This window comes from Macaca thibetana, chromosome 18 (genome assembly GCF_024542745.1).
Source record: "Macaca thibetana thibetana isolate TM-01 chromosome 18, ASM2454274v1, whole genome shotgun sequence".
NCBI classification, from domain to species: Eukaryota; Metazoa; Chordata; class Mammalia; order Primates; family Cercopithecidae; genus Macaca; species Macaca thibetana.
In genome coordinates, this window is record NC_065595.1 from 71,252,555 (window position 1) to 71,270,328 (window position 17,774).

The 17,774-nt window shown below is 53.2% G+C and overlaps 1 protein-coding gene and 1 non-coding gene across 2 annotated transcripts in view; one reads left to right on the forward strand and one right to left on the reverse strand.

Annotated features, from left to right (window-relative positions):
* The window catches only part of PRELID3A (PRELI domain containing 3A), a 182,047-nt gene that overhangs the window by 46,923 nt on the left and 117,350 nt on the right, over positions 1-17,774 (forward strand). The gene's annotated exons all lie outside the window — the stretch shown is intronic.
* On the reverse strand, positions 16,696-16,797 carry LOC126941570 (U6 spliceosomal RNA). Its single transcript, XR_007721358.1, has one exon. It is a non-coding gene; the product is annotated as a U6 spliceosomal RNA (small nuclear RNA).

The following is a 17,774-nucleotide window of genomic DNA, read 5'->3' on the forward strand; positions in this document are numbered from 1 at the left end:
AAACCCACTCCCTGAAGGGAAGGGTCCCAGCAGGCGTGGCTCTCTCTTGTCTCTGGTTCTGATTAGATGACGGGCACTCCAAATGTGACACTTTCTTGTTCTCATTTTAGTTTCTCTATCATCTGCGTTTAGCCTGCTAGCTCACACCAGGATGTGCCCCATGCGGGTGGGGGTGGGTGGGGGGAGCCACGGTGCTCCAGCGGGCGCTGGGGCCTGGATTCTGTGGGGCCTGGACACCACCACTACCTAAGCCTTCAGCTGAATTCCCCAGGGTGGAGTGTGTGTCCTATTCAGGGGCTGAGTGTTCGTCTGTGTGTCTTGGATGGGGCCAAGCTGAAGAGCTCGAATTGGAAATTATTCACTTCTAGAATCACATTTCAGAAAAAAACAAATGGTTCCCATGAGCCCAGGTTCCCCACTCCTGCAGTCACTGCATGGGCCTGGACGTCACTCCTGTGTTCCCTGTTTCAGGCGCACAAACACAGGTGGCTGCCATGAGCATCCCCCACATACGCATCCCGGTGTGTTTCCGCCACACCATCCCCAGGCTGGATTCACGGAGCGCTTTCTGCCAGGAGCAGGGAACAGGGTGCAGGCCTGGGATGAACTGAGGACATCAGAATGAAATGCTCTAAGAGCCATGACCTCATGGCCAGAGACAGACTCTGGCTAAAATCACCCACAGTGACCTGACTTCGCAGCCCAAGCCGCTGTCTTCATCCATAAAATCAGGATCCAATCAACTTGGCCCAGGAACTCCATTCCCAAACAGATTTTCTTGGCCCAGACTTTAAAAATGTAAACACAGCCTCTCTTCCAGCCAGCACGTTTCAGCTGGCCGACCACAGCTTGCCCTTCTCCTGCACCACAAGGAAGGTGCTGCCACCCGCCAGGCCAGGAACCCAGCCCAAAGCCATGGCGTAGGCCTCTTAAGGACCAGGATTCTGGCCGGGCGCGGTGGCTCAAGCCTGTAATCCCAGCACTTTGGGAGGCCGAGGCGGGTGGATCACGAGGTCAGGAGATCGAGACTATCCTGGCTAACATGGTGAAACCCCGTCTCTACTAAAAATACAAAAAACTAGCCGGGCGTGGTGGCGGGCGCCTGTAGTCTCAGCTACTCGGGAGGCTGAGGCGGGAGAATGGCGTGAACCCGGGAGGCGGAGCTTGCAGTGAGCCGAGATCATGCCACTGCACTCCAGCCTGGGAGACACAGCAAGACTCCGTCTCAAAAAAAAAAAAAAAAAAAAAAGAAAAAGGACCAGGATTCCAAAACTGGGGTCCATTTCCCCAAAGGAAGTTCTCCTTTCTCCTCATGTGATGAGGTGGGGGCTGCTCATCAAGACACACATGGGGGTCGACCTCCACCTGGGATGGCACTGTCCCCATGCAGGGTTTCCTGGCTCCCACTATCTCCTGTGTTATAAATAAACGGAAGGGAAAGAAAAGCTGTGGCAGCACCTTTCCCTACCACCACCTTCACGGGGACGGCTGTTCCTTGCTACAATTACCAGCCCCCTCCAGCAGCGGAGGCCACGGGGCGAGACCCACCCGCGCTGCAGATCTGACAGCCCGACCCAGTGGACCAGGAGGACAGATCTTTTATGGTATTGTGGCAAAATCAACGTAACTTTTTTTTTTTTTTTTTGAGATGGAGTTTTGCTCTTGTTGCCTAGCCTGGAGAGCAATGGTGTGATATTGGCTGACTGCAACCCTGCCTCTTGGGTTCAAGCGATTCTCCTGCCTCAGCCTCCTGAATAGCTGGGATTACAGGTACCCGTCACCACACCCAGCTAATTTTTGTGTTTTTGGGGTTTCACCATGTTGGCCAGGCTGGTCTCGAACTCCTGACCTCAGGTGATCCACCCGCCTTGGCCTCCCAAAGTCCTGGGATTACAGGCATGAGCCACCATGCCTGGCCAACATAACATTTTTTTAAATGTAGCTTCCACCTCAGCCTCCCAAGGAGTTGACACTACGGGCGCACACCACCACACCCAGCTCATCATTTTTTTTTTTTAAGATTTTTTTTTTTTTCAGCAACAGGATCTTACTATGTTGCCCAGGCTGCTCTCCAACTCCTGGACACAAGTAATCCTCCCACCTCAGCCTCCCAAAGGACTGGGATTATGGGCATGAGCTATTGCTTTAAAAATCTGATGGCCAGTGCAGTGCCTTTTATTCTGAGCCTCCACTCCACTGAGTGGTCTCCTCTGCTTCATGCCCCAGGGGCTCATGTGCCAAGGCGCTGGGGGACACACCCCAACTATGGGGAGTTGTGTTCCACCCAGGCCTCGCCTGACATGCCCACTGGCTGTGACTGTTGGAGGCCGGTCTGTGAAGGTCACTGCAGCAACTCCCGCAGCCCACCCGTGAGGCATCTTCAGGCCACCACTGCTGGGAGCCGGGTTCTCCCTGCCACTCCAAGCCCAGGCCAGGCACCAGGACCCCTGTGATATTTTGATATAATAAAAAATACATATTTGGCCTCTGCCCCCATTCCTGACATAGATGTCCTAAAATCTGTCATCTCCTGAGCGATAGGAATGGCTGACACAGAGCTCCTAAATCCTTTGGAATTTCCTGGGTTATGGGGGCATCTTTTTTTTTTTTTTTCAAGACAGCATCTCACTGTGTCACCCAGGCTGGAGTGTAGTGGTGTGATCACAGCTCACTGTAGCTTCCTGGGCTCAAGTGATCCACCCACCTCAGCCTCCTGGGTGGCTGGGAGTACAGCTGCAGGCCACCACGCCCGGCTAATCATTTTTATTTTTTGTAGAGATGAAGTCTCCTTATGTTGTCCAGGCTGATCTCAAATTCCTGGGCTCAAGTGAGCCACCTGCCTTGGCCTCCCGAAGGGCTGGGATGACAGGCATGAGCCCCTGCACCCGGCCAGGAGCATCTTTTGAGGAGACTCTTGGTGGGCTCCTGCATGACCTCAGGATGGGGGCTGGTTGCCAGGGAAACCAGCCCTGTGATTAGTGAGTCAGGACTTTCAGCTGCATCCCCCAACCTCGAGGGAAGGGAGAGGAGCTGAAGGTTGAGTCGATCACCAGTGGCCAGTGAGGTAATTAATTATGCCTATGTAATGAAGCCTCCAGAAAAATCCCCAAGCTACAGGGCTCGGGGAGCTTCCAGAGAGAGAACACGTAGAGGCTCTGAGATGGTGGTGTCCAAGGAGGCCATGGAAGCTCCACGCCCTGCCCCACATGCCTTCCCCATGAGTGTCTTCATCTGTGTCCTTTGTAATATCCTTCATAACACAACGGTAAACATATATAAAGTGTTTCCCTGAGTTCTGTGAGCTACCCTAGCAAATTAACCACCCTTAAGACGGGGATCAGGGGAACTGAGATTTGTCACAGCTTGGGGCTTGCAATGGGCATGAAAAGTGAGGGCAGCCTTGAGGTCTGAGCCCTCAGCCTGTGGTGTTCAATGCCGTCTCCAAGAGGACAGCATCAGAGTGGAATTGAATGAGAGGACACCCAGCCGGTGTCTGCTGGAGAACGGGTTGCCTGTGGGGAGAAATCCCACGTTTTGGTGACCTGAGGTGAAATATTCTGTATGGAGAGTGAGAGTGGAGAGAAAAAGCAGTGTTTTTTCCACAGCCCCCCATGCACCCAGCCATTGTGACGTTACTGCTTGTGATGGTAACTTGATGTGTCCGCTTGGCCAGGCCACGGCACCCAGTTGCTGGTGAAACCCCAATCCCGATGCTGCTGTGAAAGGTGTGTTTGAAGATGAGACTATTTAAAGCCGTGGACTTTACCTAAAGCAGACGACCTCCAGGTTGCCCATTAGGGAGTGGCCTCATCCAGTGGACTGAAGGCCTTAAGAGAAAAGACCAGCATCCCCTCAGAGAAAGAATTCTGCCGCAGACTGCCCTGCGGGTGGCGCTGCGACATCAGCTCTTCCGGGGCTCCAGCCTGCAGCTGCCCTGCAGATTTCAGACTTCCCAGCCCCCACAGTCACACATCTGTACACACGGCTCACGGGAAAGACATGTGGGAAGACAACCAAGGCAGGATCACTTTCCAGCCATACACCAACACCTGCCTCAGTGGTATGTGCTTAGACCTCAGACTTACAAACGCTGTCTTCATCTGTGTGACTCACACCTGTAATCCCAGTACTCTGGAGGCTGAGGCAGGAGGATCACCTGAGCCCAGGAGGTCGAGGCTGCAGTGAGTTATGACCACACCGTTGTGCTCCAGCCTGGGTGACAAAGTGAGACTCTATCTCTTTTTTAAAAAAACAAAAAAGGAAACCATGCAAACTGCGGAGTCCTAATTAGGAAAAAGGAGCCAGGCTGGCGGGACCAGGTGAAAGCAGAGAGAAAGCAGATGAGCGATGGGTCTGCCTTCCTCCATGGTCCAGGACGGATAAACAGAGAGGAAGCCGCACGCTGTGGGTCTGTTTTTCTTTACCCCCCAGGACATGTGGCCCTCCCGAGCAGAAAACGCACAGAGCTCACAAACTTCCTGCTTATCAACAAACACCTCAATTTATCAAACACCTAGGCGAATAGAAAAACGGAAATTAGTTATCAATCAGCCCAAGTTCCATTCTATAAACTCCCCAGCCGGCCTTGGTCTCCCGGCAGGCAGCTCCTCTTTTGCTGATTCCGCCCACTGCAACCTTGCCACACATTTTCCTACTTCCTCTAATAAATCTTATTTTCTTTACCTACAGCTGTCTTGGTAAATTATTTTACCACCGCACCACTGGCCCAGTGAGTCACTGCTCACCCGCCACACAAACAAAATAAAAACCTAAAAGGTTCGACTCACTCCTATACCTAACAGAAGAATTAGGAGTCATGCTTTGACTTAGGATTTACTCCAAATGATATTTTACTTTAGGAAAAAATCATCTCTCTCCTCAAAGGATAAAATGCGCCAGGGTTGGGAGCTGAGTCTCAGGTGTTATGAATGTGCACAGATACCCTCCTCCTCCAGACCCCCATGCTGTTCACCATCCTTGGCTGGAACATTTAGACATGGCAGCCGCTGCAACAGGAGCTCATTCAACTTTGTGCAGTTTTGTCTGTGTTAGGGTGTATTTTATTTTTTTTAGGCAAAGTCTTGCTTTGCTGCCCAGGTTGGAGTGCAGTGGCATGATCACAACTCACTGTAGTCTTGACCTCCCAGGCTCAAGAGATTCTCCCACCTCAGCCTCCCAAGTAGCTGGGACTACAGGTCCACCAGGCCCAGCTAATTCTGGGGGGGGGGTTTAGCCAAATATCTGGGTCTCTAAAACTTCTACCCACAGGTTATAATTCTATCCTCTTGCGTTACTTTTTAAAAAAATCCCTCCTGTCCAGCTTCCCTAACGCAGGGCAGTGCCTTTTGTGCTTGATCCAGCATCTCCCCAAAAGGGCCCCACCCCACTTCCTCCACAAGCCAACATGTAGAGACTTCTCAAGTCCACAAAGGGGGCTCTCCAATGCTCTGCCCTGAACCCACCCCAATCCTGCCCATTTTTTCCTGAAAAGAGTGAATGAAAATATTTACTATAAATCAGATACTACCACACCCTTTTGTTTCTTTTCTTTAAGAAACAAGCACAGTTGTTAAGATCTGTTTCAAATGAAGTTGGGTGATGGATACATGAGCGATCATTATTCTAGTCTCTGATTTGGGTATGTTTTTAACGTTCTAGAATGAAAGGGGTTTTTATTGATTGATTGAATTTTTTTTTTTTTTTTCCTGAGACAGAGTCTCGCTCTATCCCCCAGGCTGGAGTGCAGTGGTATGGAGTGCAGTGGTGCAATCTCAGCTTGCTGCAACCTCTGCCTCCCGGGTTCAAGCGATTCTCATGCCTCAGTCTCCCAAGTAGCTGGGATTACAGGCACCTGCCACCAGGGCTGGTTAATTTTTGTATTTTTAGTAGAGATGGGATTTCACCATGTTGGCCAGGCTGATCTCAAACTCCTGACTTCAGGTGATCCGCCCGCCTCGGCCTCCCAAAGTGCTGGGATTACAGGCAGGAGCCACCACACCTGGCCTATTGATTGATTTTTTTAAAATGCTTCCTCCCTCCCAGGGAACTGTGAATGGAGCCTTTCTTTAAAATATATATTTTTTATCTATATAAATATATATATGTATACATTTCAGATACGGGGATCTCATTATGATGCCCAGGCTGGTCTTGAACTCCTGGCCTCAAGTGATCCTCCTACCTCGGCCTCCCAAAGCGCTGGATGACAGGCACGATCCCGGTCAAGCCTTCCTTTAACCACAGCTCTGGAGACTGCGCTGCCGCTTGGGCGACCGGGGCTGCCAGGGTTTCCGGAGGGAACGGCCTCCTGACTGCGCTGGGCTTCCTCCAGGTGAGCTCAAGACCCGCAGGGCTTCCCTATGGCAAGCCGTCCAGGCTTTCTTCGGATGCAGGTGGCCGGAGAGCGCTCACGCAGGGTCAGTGCTGGCAGCCGGGGGAGCAGCACCGGCTCGGCCCGAATGAGCAGCGTCACACGGTGGACTGAGCTCCCGCTCCCCCCGCCCCCGCCCGCCCGCCCGCCCGCCCCCGCCCCCGCCCCGCCCGCCCGCCCCCCGCCCGCCCGCCCGCCCCCCCGCGCCCGCCCGCCCGCCCCCCCCCGCCCCCCCCCGCCCGCCCCCCGCCCCGCCCGCCCCCGCGCCCGCCCCGCCCCGCCCGCCCCCCGCCCGCCCCGCCCGCCCGCCCCCGCGCCCGCCCGCCCCCGCGCCCGCCCCGCGCCCGCCCGTGCCCGGACCTCCGCCCGCCCCCCGCCCGCCCCCGCCCCGCCCCGCGCCCGCCCCCGCCCGCACCTCCCGCCCGCCCCGCCCGCCCCGCCCGGACCTCCGCCCGCCCCGCGCCCGGACCTCCGCCCGCCCCGCCCGCCCCGCGCCCCCGCGCGCCCCCGCCCACCTCAGCCCGCCCCGCCCGCCCGCCCCGCGCCCGCCCCGCGCCCGCCCCGCGCCCGGACCTCCGCGCGCCCCGCGCCCGGACCTCCGCCCGCACCTCCGCCCCGCGCCCGGACCTTAGCCTGCCCCGAAGGTGGAGAAGGACGCGAGCTCCCCACGCTGCCCCAGGGGATGGTGCAGAGGCGCCCTCCCTGTCGGCGTCCCCACTCCACATTCCGGCGTCCTCGGAACAGCCGGCACAGGCCGGGCTCGCGTCAGCTGTCCGGCCGCAACCCCCTGCAGGGGCACTCCTTGGCCTGCTGCTGCCAGCCAGGCTGCCCCAGACGCAGGCGCTCAGGGAAAGGCAGGGGCCAGCCCGAGCTGCCGACCCAGCTGCTCCTCCGAGCAGAAGCCAGGTGAGGAGGCGAGGATGGAGGGAGAAAAACCTCATCCCACAAGGAAAGCTTGGTGACCCCGTCTCCAGGGGCAGAACTCCCCTCCCAGGAATGAGCATTGCACAACGTGGTTCCTCCCGTTGCATCTGGTTCTGAGCGAGTCCGCCGCAGCTGCAGGCCCGGGCACCCCGCCGAGCAGACCCCCCCCCGGACCTCCGGGGCCCCGTTTCTACTGCAAGTAGCTGGGGGCCAAGTGTGCGCCCGGGCACGTCTCTTGGCCTCTCCCAGGCTCGGCTCCCCCATCTGTAAGAAGGTGGACGATGTCCGCCCTGGACAGGACCGCGGTCGCGAGAGGTGCCCGGGCCAGGGAAGGGCCACGAGCGCGGATCTGCTGGTTTCTCCCTCGATTCCACGCGTGGGCGTGAAGCGTACTGTTGGGAGTCAGGCACAAGTGTGACTTAGTAAGGAAGGGCGAGCGTTGCTGGGATGGGTGGGGAAAATGTTTTCTGCATCACGGGGCCAGCTGGAGAGGGGAGTGGCCGCCGCAGGATTCCTGGGTGCAGCTGAGACAGCTGGGGCGGGGCGTGCTGGGCTCACACTGAGTTCAGCTCTCCAAATAGCCCTCGCGCCACTGTCCAGAACAGACGGTAAGAATTTCTCGGGACTTCTGTCTGGAAGTTTGCGGTTGACAAGGCGTTTTTTACCTACATGATCACAGTAGCTTTCCCAGCAAGGCTGTTAGCTAGAGAAGGTGCCTGCCCTGCCCTGGAGCCTGAGAGAGGACGAGTTGCAGGCTTGTCCAAGAGAAAGGCCGGGGGGACCCAGCCACCCACCTCCCTGCCCCCTACTACCCTTCCTTCCAAAAAGCACTCAGGACCAAGCCTAGGACTCGCTACAAAGGTCGGTTCCTAGCTAGACTGGTGGGGACTGACTAGGAATGGAATCCAGGCAAACACCTGGCCCATCATAATCAGGTGCAAACCATTCTGACTCTATTTTTTAATGCCATCCTAATTTATAATACGTTAAACTCTGAGAAAGGCCTAGAGCGAGCCACTTTGCTAAGGCATGCATTATTCAATTTTTCCTTATTCCTATCATCATATTCTGGGTCCTCCTCTCAGAAAGGGAAAGTCCTGCATGGCAAGTTTTCTGCCGTCTAGTCTCTCCATTCACAATCATTCGCTAAGGGCATTGGCATAGGAAGTAACACGCTGAGTCTCACGCACAACACACAGGAAATGTCCTCTTTAACCGTCAGGAACGTACATTCTAGTACCGGAGGTGGGACTTCTGAATGTGAAAGGCGGGATCCTCTGCTGGGGCAGGGCTTGGTGAGTGCAGAGGCTGTGGTGGGTACTGTCAGGCCTCTGAGCCCAAGCCAAGCCACCACATCCCCCGTGACTTGCACGTAACTGAAGAATCACAAAAGAAGTGAAAAAAATATAAAAAAAAACTGCCCGAGGTGCCCCCTGTAGTCCCTTAACTGATGACATTGAGATCACCCACAAAAGAAGAGTGAAAACCACAAAAGAAGGTCAGTCCTTGCCTTAAGTGATGACATTACCTTGTGAAAGTCCTTTTCCTGGCTCATAAACCTCCCCCACTGAGCACCTTGCGACCCCCACTCCTGCCCGCCAGAGAACAACCCCCCTTTGACTGTAATTTTCCTTTACCTACCCAAATCGTATAAAACGGCCCCACCCTTATCTCCCTTTCGCTGACTCTCTCTTCGGACTCAGCCTGCCTGCACCCAGGTGAAATAAACAGCCGTGTTGCTCACACAAAGCCTGTTTGGTGGTCTCTTCACACGGACATGCATGACAGGTACAGACAGGAGGTGGTCGCTCAGCTCTCACAGAGCTACATGGTGATGTCCTGCCTACCTGGAATCTGGGACCTGAAAAAGAGCACATGGCTCATCGTAGCCTGGAGGTGCAGACCGTGAAGATCAAGTTGATTTAATCCAATCCACAGGGGTAAAAATAGCTTAAAAAAAGGATGAACATTCCATTGGTGCTTTTAACTGAGAAAGTGCAGCACAGTTTTGGATATCTTTGCTGGCAGCTGTTCATTATGCAACAGTTCAGCTGGTGGCAGGACGGGCAGGAAGAAAGATGAGCAGATCCAAAAGATCCAGAGATGGGGAAGGGGCCGGGAGGAGGGGAGGGAAGTGGGTGAGGGTCTTTTCAGAGGTGAAGGGCAGAAGTCCCAGAGGTGGATGGGCTTTCTTTTTTTAAGCTGTTTTTACCCCTGTGGATTGATTGTGGTGAGCCAAAATCACACCACTGCACTCCAGCCTGGGCAACAAGAGCATAGTTCCATCTCAAAAAAATAATAATTACATATAATGTAATATATTATTATATATCTCATATATATCTATATATATGTCTCATAAAATCTTAACCGTTTTTACATGTACAGGTCAGTAGCATTAAACATATTCACATTGTTCTGCAACAGATCTCCAGAATGTTTTCATCTTACAAGACTCATCTATTATCATCTATTACTTTTTTTCCTTCTTCTTTTTTTTTTTTTTTTTCCTGAGACAGTCTTGCTCTGATGCCCAGGCTGGAGTACAGTGGCGCGATCTCAGCTCACTGAAATCTCCTCCTCCCAGGTTCAAACAATTCTCAGCCTCCCCAGATTCTAGGATGACAGGTGCCTACCACCACGCCTGGTTAATTTTTGTATTTTTAGTAGAGATGGGGTTTTACCATGTTCACCAGGCTGGTCTCAAACTCCTGACCTCAGGTGATCTGCCCGCCTCAGTCTCCCAAAGTGCTGGAACTACAGGCATGACCCACCGCGCCCAACCTCATCTATTACTTTTTAATGGAAAAGTAATAAAAGAGTATTTTCAAACACGTGAGCCCCAAAGGTAATAAAAGAACATTTTCAAACATGTGTAAGAGAGTTGTTCTGTTTCTGCTGCTTTCAAAACTCCCAGGGTGAGGGTGTCTTTCCTTACTTCACCTGCTCCCACCCTAAGTCTTGGGTTGGGAGATTCCAGAGTTGGTTTTCAACTGGCTCCCCCTGCCCATCCTGGAGCTTCTCTCCCCTCCTCCCAGCTCCTGCTTCAGCCACAAGTCCCTGCCAGCATGTGTTCAAGACCAGGGGCCAGGCTGCGGGGGTGGAGGTTGAAAGTCCACAAATGTGTTGGGGCGTGTGACAGTGGGGCTCTGGGGCAGCCCAGGAGTTTGGGCTCCTTACATGTGGCTTGATTCAACCCCCCAGTGTTGCAGAGGAAGACGCTGAGGCTCAGAGGCCACACAGCTAGTTAGGGGTTCATCAGGGACTAAGCCGAGGGTCCTGTCACCTCACTCAGAGCCCTTCCTACTAAAACGCACTGAAGACAGAAGGGTCATGCTCCGCAGGGAAAAGCACCCCATCACAGCTGTGCGTGGGATATGCACCCCATATGCTGAACTGCTGTACAGGCCAGTCAGCCACTTAGCATGAGACAGTTGTCAGATCACGTGTTACAGACTGGACTTGCTGCACTCTCTACACAAATATTTATTCTTGATTATGTACTTCACGGATAGATGCTCACTATCGTCTTATTAGAGATGAAATGGGGTGGCGAGGAGATGTTGGTTAAAGGAAACACAATTTCAGTAATAGGAGGAATAAGTCGCTGAGAGCTGTTACAACATGGTGACTGCTTAGTAACAATGTATCGTGTTCCTGAAAATTGCTAAGAGAATAGAGTTTGAGTGTTCTTGTCACAAAAGAGTAAGTATGTGAGGTAATGCATACTTTAATAGCTCGATGCAAGGCTGGGCACGGTGGCTCACGCCTATAGTACCAGGACTTTGGGAGGCTGAGGAGGGGAGATCACCTGAGGTCGGGAGTACGAGCCCAGCCTGAGCAACATGGAGAAACTCTGTCTCTACTAACAATACCAAATCAGCCGGGCGTGGTGGCACATGCCTGTAATCCCAGCCACTCGGGAGGCTGAGGCAGGAGAATCGCTTGAACCCGGGAGGCGGAGGTTGTGGTGAGCCAAGATCATGCCATTGCACTCCAGCCTGGGCCACAAGAGCGAAACTCCATCTCAAAAAATAATAATAATAACATCAATTATTACTAACATTATTACTGTTATTAATAACATCAATTATCCACAATTGTCCTCAAAGATTTAGAAAAACAAAAACAACAAAAGGGATCAATCAACATTTCCTAGCGCAACAAGTGGCCCATGCTGGGGCCAGGCCACTGATCTCGAGGCTCTGGTTGAGAGTTGCCTGCGTGTGACCGCTGATACGGCAGGACTTGTGCCCCACCACCTCCTGACTCATCATCACAGGAAGGAGGCCCGTGGAGGCAACTCCTCTGGGGCCGCCCTGCAGCTCACACTGGGCAGGGCCTCCCAGAGAGGCCACCTTAAGTCTTTGTGAAGTTGAGGCTCCTGCTTCTTAAAGTAAAACCAGAGGTGCTTCCTGTCCTTTGAAATCCTGAGCCTGGAAGGACTTAACTCATTTTAAAAATGGTAATAACTGAAAATCTAATGAATCTGCAGGCCTCTAAGGACATTGTCCTGGGTGTTCCCTGCCATAGGAGGCACTGTTGCCCCAGATCATAGCCCAGAAGGCAGTGGCCGGACTTCCGGGACAGACGCTTCCTGCCCTGGCTGGGAGTGCCCAGGGCAGCTGGGGAGAGTGGTTCCCGGGGACCTGGAAGGCTGGGAAGTGACCAGGGCCCTCCAGCTGGAGCTCACCCTCCATTCCTCTCCCTCAGAATTTACAGAGTCCAGTCACCCTTCCCCAAATTCCTCAAACTGTTGCTCACCTGTCAGTTGGTCTTAAATCAATGTAAGAGGCAAACTGTCTTCAAAAGGCTCATAGAGAATGTGTATTATGAAAAAACTATGCATGGATTTCAGAATGTTTTTACACCAAAATAAACTCACATGAACTTGTTATAACATGTCTGAATAAGATAGAGTTTGAGGCACTAAGAAGGATAAGACATCAGTTTGACAGGAGCTTCTATCAGAGCAACATCAGTTTTGCTAAAATTGAAACAAGAACAAATACCAAGACCCTCCTTGAATGACAAAGCTCTGTCACAGCCTTCCCTGTCATTACCCACTCTAGCAGCACAGCTGGCCCTCTGTATCTGTGGGTTCCACATCGATGGATTCAACTGACCGTGGATTGGAAATACCCAGAAAAAAAATTACATCTCTACTGAACACATACGGGCTTTTTTTCTTGTCATTATTCCCTAAACAATACAGCATAACTATTTACATAGCATTTCCATTGTGTTAGGTATAAGTAATCTGGAGATGATTTAAAGTGTACAGCAGGTTAGAAGCAAATGCTAAGCCCTTTTATATAAGGGACTTGAGTATCCTTGGATTTTGGCATCCAAAGGAGATCCTGAAACCAATCCCGCAAGAATACCGAGAGCCAGCTGTACTGTCCTAACACCTCTGTGTCCTCCCATCTTCCACATGGTGCCATCATCCTCCTCCTAAAATCTCTTCCATGCATTTTATACTTTCTGTCTTGGCTGCCATTCCCCATCTGTTCACGTATGGTGTCCACTTTTCCACTAGATCGTCAACATGTTTTTTTTTTTTTTTTTTTTGTCATGGCGTGATCTCGTGCAAGCTCCGCCTTGGGTTAAATTCTCCTGCCTCAGCTCCTAGGACTACAGGCGCCCGCCATTGGATAATTTTTTTTTGTATTTTTAGTAGAGACCACTGTGGTCTCGATCTCCTGACCTATCCGCCCGCCTCGGCCTCCCAAAGTGCTGGGATTACAGGCTTGAGCCACCCGGCCCATAGTTGGTCCTATGGTTTCTCATTTGCTCCCCCAACAATAGGCTGGGTTTTCTCTTGCCTTTTCCTATAACTTCTGTAGAGAAAAACAGAAGAGATTGGGATGAATGATACTGATGCCTGGAAATGGGCGTGCCTCTTGTCTTGTATGGACATCACATCAGTGTGAGAGCTGGAGTCGATCTCGCCAGTGGTGAGCTGGGCTTGGGTTGTATGGTGGTGGTAGTAGCCCTCACAGGCAAAATCCCCTCCAGCAGCGGCTGCTGTGACCCTGGGCTTTATTTATGTTGACTCTGGGCTGTCAGATGGTTGTTTTTCTTTAAGAGCTTTACTGAGCTCACCTACCACACAATTGACCCATTTCAAGCATTCAATGGCTTTTAATATAGTCACAGATTTGTGCACCCATCACCACAATCAATGTTAGAACATTTTCATCACCCAAAAAGAAACCTCACCACCCTCACCTGCACCTGCCACTCTCCCAACCCTACCCAGCCCCTGACAGCCCCTCCTCTACTTTCTCTCTGCTTTCTGTCCTGCTCCTTTCGTAGAAATGGACTCATACAGCATGCGCCCCCCTGTGCCTGGCATCCTTCACTCGCACTCTGCTGTCCAGGCTCATCCCGTCTAGCACGCGTCAGTGCTTCATTCCCCCTTATTGCAGCACAGTACTGCATTGTGTGGGTGTCTGTGGGGCGAGGGGTTCTCCCCGCTCCTGCTCCATCCTCAGCTCTCCTGTCCCTGCTTGGCTGGCCCCGGAGGAGGCCTCCCTCCATGCTCTGGCTTGGCATTCAGTGTTTTTCTCCTGGTGGAGGCTGGGGAGATGCCAGATTCTCCTGGTCCAGTCCTGCTCCTGGTCAGGCCCCCTGAACCTGGGCCTGAGGCTTTCTCAGTGACCCCGGGGCTCCCTCTAGGCTGTCACACTCCTCTGGTACCTATGGGGAGTGGCCTGGCCTTGCAGGGGAGCTCAGACTGGGAAGTACAGCAGCCGCATCTGCACTCCTGCACCAGGAGGGGTTGCTCTGGTCCTTATCCCACTCTGGTTTCTCTCACCAAAGCCCAGTGGAGGCCCCGGGAAAAGAGCTGCCGAGGGGTGGGCTCCTGTGTCTGGGGCTTCCAGGCCCTCTGAACGGTGGGACGAGCACATGTGCGTTGCTCATGGAGCCTGTTAGCATTTGAGCCACTCTCCTTCCCACTTTAGGAGCCCCTGCTGGGCTTTGCCAAAAGTGGGACAGGTTGCATCTCCTCTCTCTTGGATAGGCCCTGTCCCTCCTTGGAAGTTGGCTGGAATTCTATGTCCACCAGGCCTGTGCCCACTGCTGTCACCCTATCTGTGGCACTCTGGGACAGCTATTTAGGGCAGAGTCTAGCTCTTTGTGTCCCTAGAGCCAAGAACAATGGATGGTATGCAGCTGACACTTAATATATGTGTACTGCATGAAAGAGAACTGATAAATTAGTGATTCTTAAACAGGGGTGCACGGCAAGATTTCCAGGGAGTGAACCCCCCACCACATCATCTCCACCCCATCACAGCTCCACCCCACCACATCTCCACCCCACCACAGCTCCACCCCACCACATCTCCACCCCACCAATCTCCACCCCACCACAGCTCCACCCCACCACAGCTCCACCCTACCTCATTTGGAAGCACTGTCAGCCTTTGATTCAAGCCAAGGGGTCCCTGGGTCGGGCTCCCCCAGCGTCCCCCATAGAGTGAGCCTCGTGCAAGGTCAAGGAGGTGTGCCTCTGTGTTGTAGGCCTCCCTCCGGGCGCCCACCCTGGAACTCTCTGAGCCCTGGGCCTGCACCCGGCGATGTGGGCCCCACCGCCTCCCGCAGCAGGCCTCACCACCAGCACGTGTGCTCCCGCCAGCTCGGGGAGGGTGACCGCTTGGATGTAAAGAGTCAGATGTCCACTGTGTTCAAACAGGGCCCCATGGTGCAGACAGGAGCTGCTAAAGTAAGGGGACCAGGCTGAGGGCTGGGGCCAGCTCTCCAATGTGGTCCAAATCAGCAGAGAATTCTGAGCGACCCACCAGGAAGTTCTCAGTTCAAACCCGGCCCACTAGAGCGACATAAAAGTACGTGTTTGTCAAAGCATGAAAATAAAACATATTATTAGTAATATTCCATAACGTTAAACCCAGTCATGTGCCACTTGGGCCCCCATCTGCACACTCACCCGGGGCCCTGTAGATGCAGGGAGAGCCTGCCGTCGACAGCCAGCCTCCAGCGAGGGCCATCTTGCCTGATTCACACACCACCCTCAGCGTTGGGTGCTCTGGGATGCCACGTTACAGATGAGGGTCTCAAGGTGCACCGAGGCCAGTCATAGGAACTACTGGCCCGTCATAAAGCACAGGCCTCCAGAGTCAGGCCCACCCCAGCAGCCTGACCTGAGAGCCCTTGTACTATGCTGGGTTGCCCCGTCCCAGGCACTCCCTGGGACTCTCTGGAACAGGCTCCTCTCACATCCATTTGGCCTGTGAGCATGGTTTCTGGTTGATCAAATATATATTTTTTAAATACTCTATGTGAAATATTATTTTTTTTTTAAAAAAAAATTTTGGGCCGGGCGCGTGGCTCAAGCCTGTAATCCCAGCACTTTGGGAGGCCGAGACGGGCGGATCACGAGGTCAGGAGATCGAGACCATCCTGGCTAACACGGTGAAACCCCGTCTGTGCTAAAAAATACAAAAAACTAGCCGGGCGCGGTGACGGGCGCCTGTAGTCCCAACTACTCGGGAGGCTGAGGCAGGAGAATGGTGTGAACCCGGGAGGCGGAGCTTGCAGTGAGCTGAGATCCGGCCACTGCACTCCAGCCTGGGCGGCAGAGCCAGACTCTGTCTCAAAAAAAAAAAAAAAAAAAAAAAAAAAAAAAAAATTAGCCGGGCGAGGTGGCGGGCGCCTGTAGTCCCAGCTACTCGGGAGCCGAGATCCGGCCACTGCACTCCAGCCTGGGCGACAGAGTGAGGCTCCGTCTCAAAAAAAAAAAAAAAAAAAAAAATTTTCCAGGCACCATGGCTCACGCCTGTAATCCCACACTTCGGGAGGCTGAGGCAGGCGGATTACCTGAGGTCAGGAGTTCAAGACCAGCCTGGCCAACATGGTGAAACCCTGCCTCTACTAATAACACAAAAATTAGCTGGGTGAGGCCGGGCGCGGTGGCTCAAGCCTGTAATCCCAGCACTTTGGGAGGCCGAGACGGGTGGATCACGACGTCAGGAGATCGAGACCATCCTGGCTAACACGGTGAAACCCCGTCTCTACTAAAAAATACAAAAAACTAGCCGGGCGAGGTGGCGGGCGCCTGTAGTCCCAGCTACTCGGGAGGCTGAGGCAGGAGAATGGCGTGAACCCGGGAGGCGGAGCTTGCAGTGAGCTGAGATCCGGCCACTGCACTGCAGCCTGGGTGACAGAGCGAGACTCCGTCTCAAAAAAAAAAAAAAAAAAAAAAAAAAAAAAAAAAAAATTAGCTGGGTGTGGTGATGTGCACCTGTGATTCCAGCATTTGGGAGGCTGAGGCAAGAGAATCACTTGAACCCAGGGGGCGAGGTTTCAGTGAGCCAAGATGGCACCACTGCACTCCAGCCTGAGTGACAGAATGAAACTGTCTCAAAAAAAAAAAAACTAATATGAACTGCTTCATGAATTTGCATGTCATCTTTGTGCAATGTCACAGTAGTCTTCTCTGTATCATTCCAATTCCAGTATACATGCTGCCAAAGCAAGTACAAAATATTATTTTTCAAAAGAATTAGAACCCAAGAGAATACGTTAACTCGACTGCGCAAACACAGTCTAGCGTTTAGCAGGTCCCCAGACCGCCTTTATAAACTTCGACGCCCCCATTTGTAACCAAGACCACTCAGGCTGACTGACCTCAGAATACTATGGGTCAGGGTTACATTCATCCACCCACCGATACTGGCCCCGGTGCCCACTCACCAGATCAGGAGGACCGTGGCTGCCCTTCCCAGAACCTACAGAGAGTAAATTCTGACAACGCTTCGCTGAAGGTGCCAGATAGCAGGACAGCTCACTCCTAGCCTAACTCAGAACTGATGCCTGCTCGCCTGGCTTGCCACTGGGAGCCGCAGGTTCCTTTCCCCAGCGAGGCAGTGGGGAGGAGCAAGTGTGTTTCTGTCCTTGAAGTCCACGTGGCAACACCCAGGGCCCAGAGAGAGGTCAACACTGGGGCACCCCAGCCTTCCCAGCCTCCCCATGGCACCCTCCCACTCTCCACTTCTTGTCCCTGCCTCTGCCTCTCCCTGCACAGTTGGCAGGTGGAATGCCCACTTCTTTCTGGAGAAGCTCCATCCTTTATCCACCAAGAAGAACGTCACACAAAAACGCCAGGGTCTGATGTCATTCATTTTTCCAGATTTGGGGGTTTAGTTGAAAATGACACCACCCATGGCCATTACCAGCCCAGTTCAAGAGCCAGATCGGCCCCTCCGGGTCCCCTTCCCCGGGGACTTCTCAGCATTTGGAGAGGATGAGACCCTCCTGTCTTCATCCTCAGTCCAGCTCAGAAAAGGGCGGGAGAGGAAGAGACACCCATCAGCCATCTCCCACGGTCCAGGTGTGTGTAAACACCAGCACTCAAACCTGGGCAGTGAGCCTGGAATCCTTACTACACATGCATGAAACAGAAGCAGGTGTTCTGAGAAACAAGACTGTGATCAAAGGCATGGAAGAGACAGCA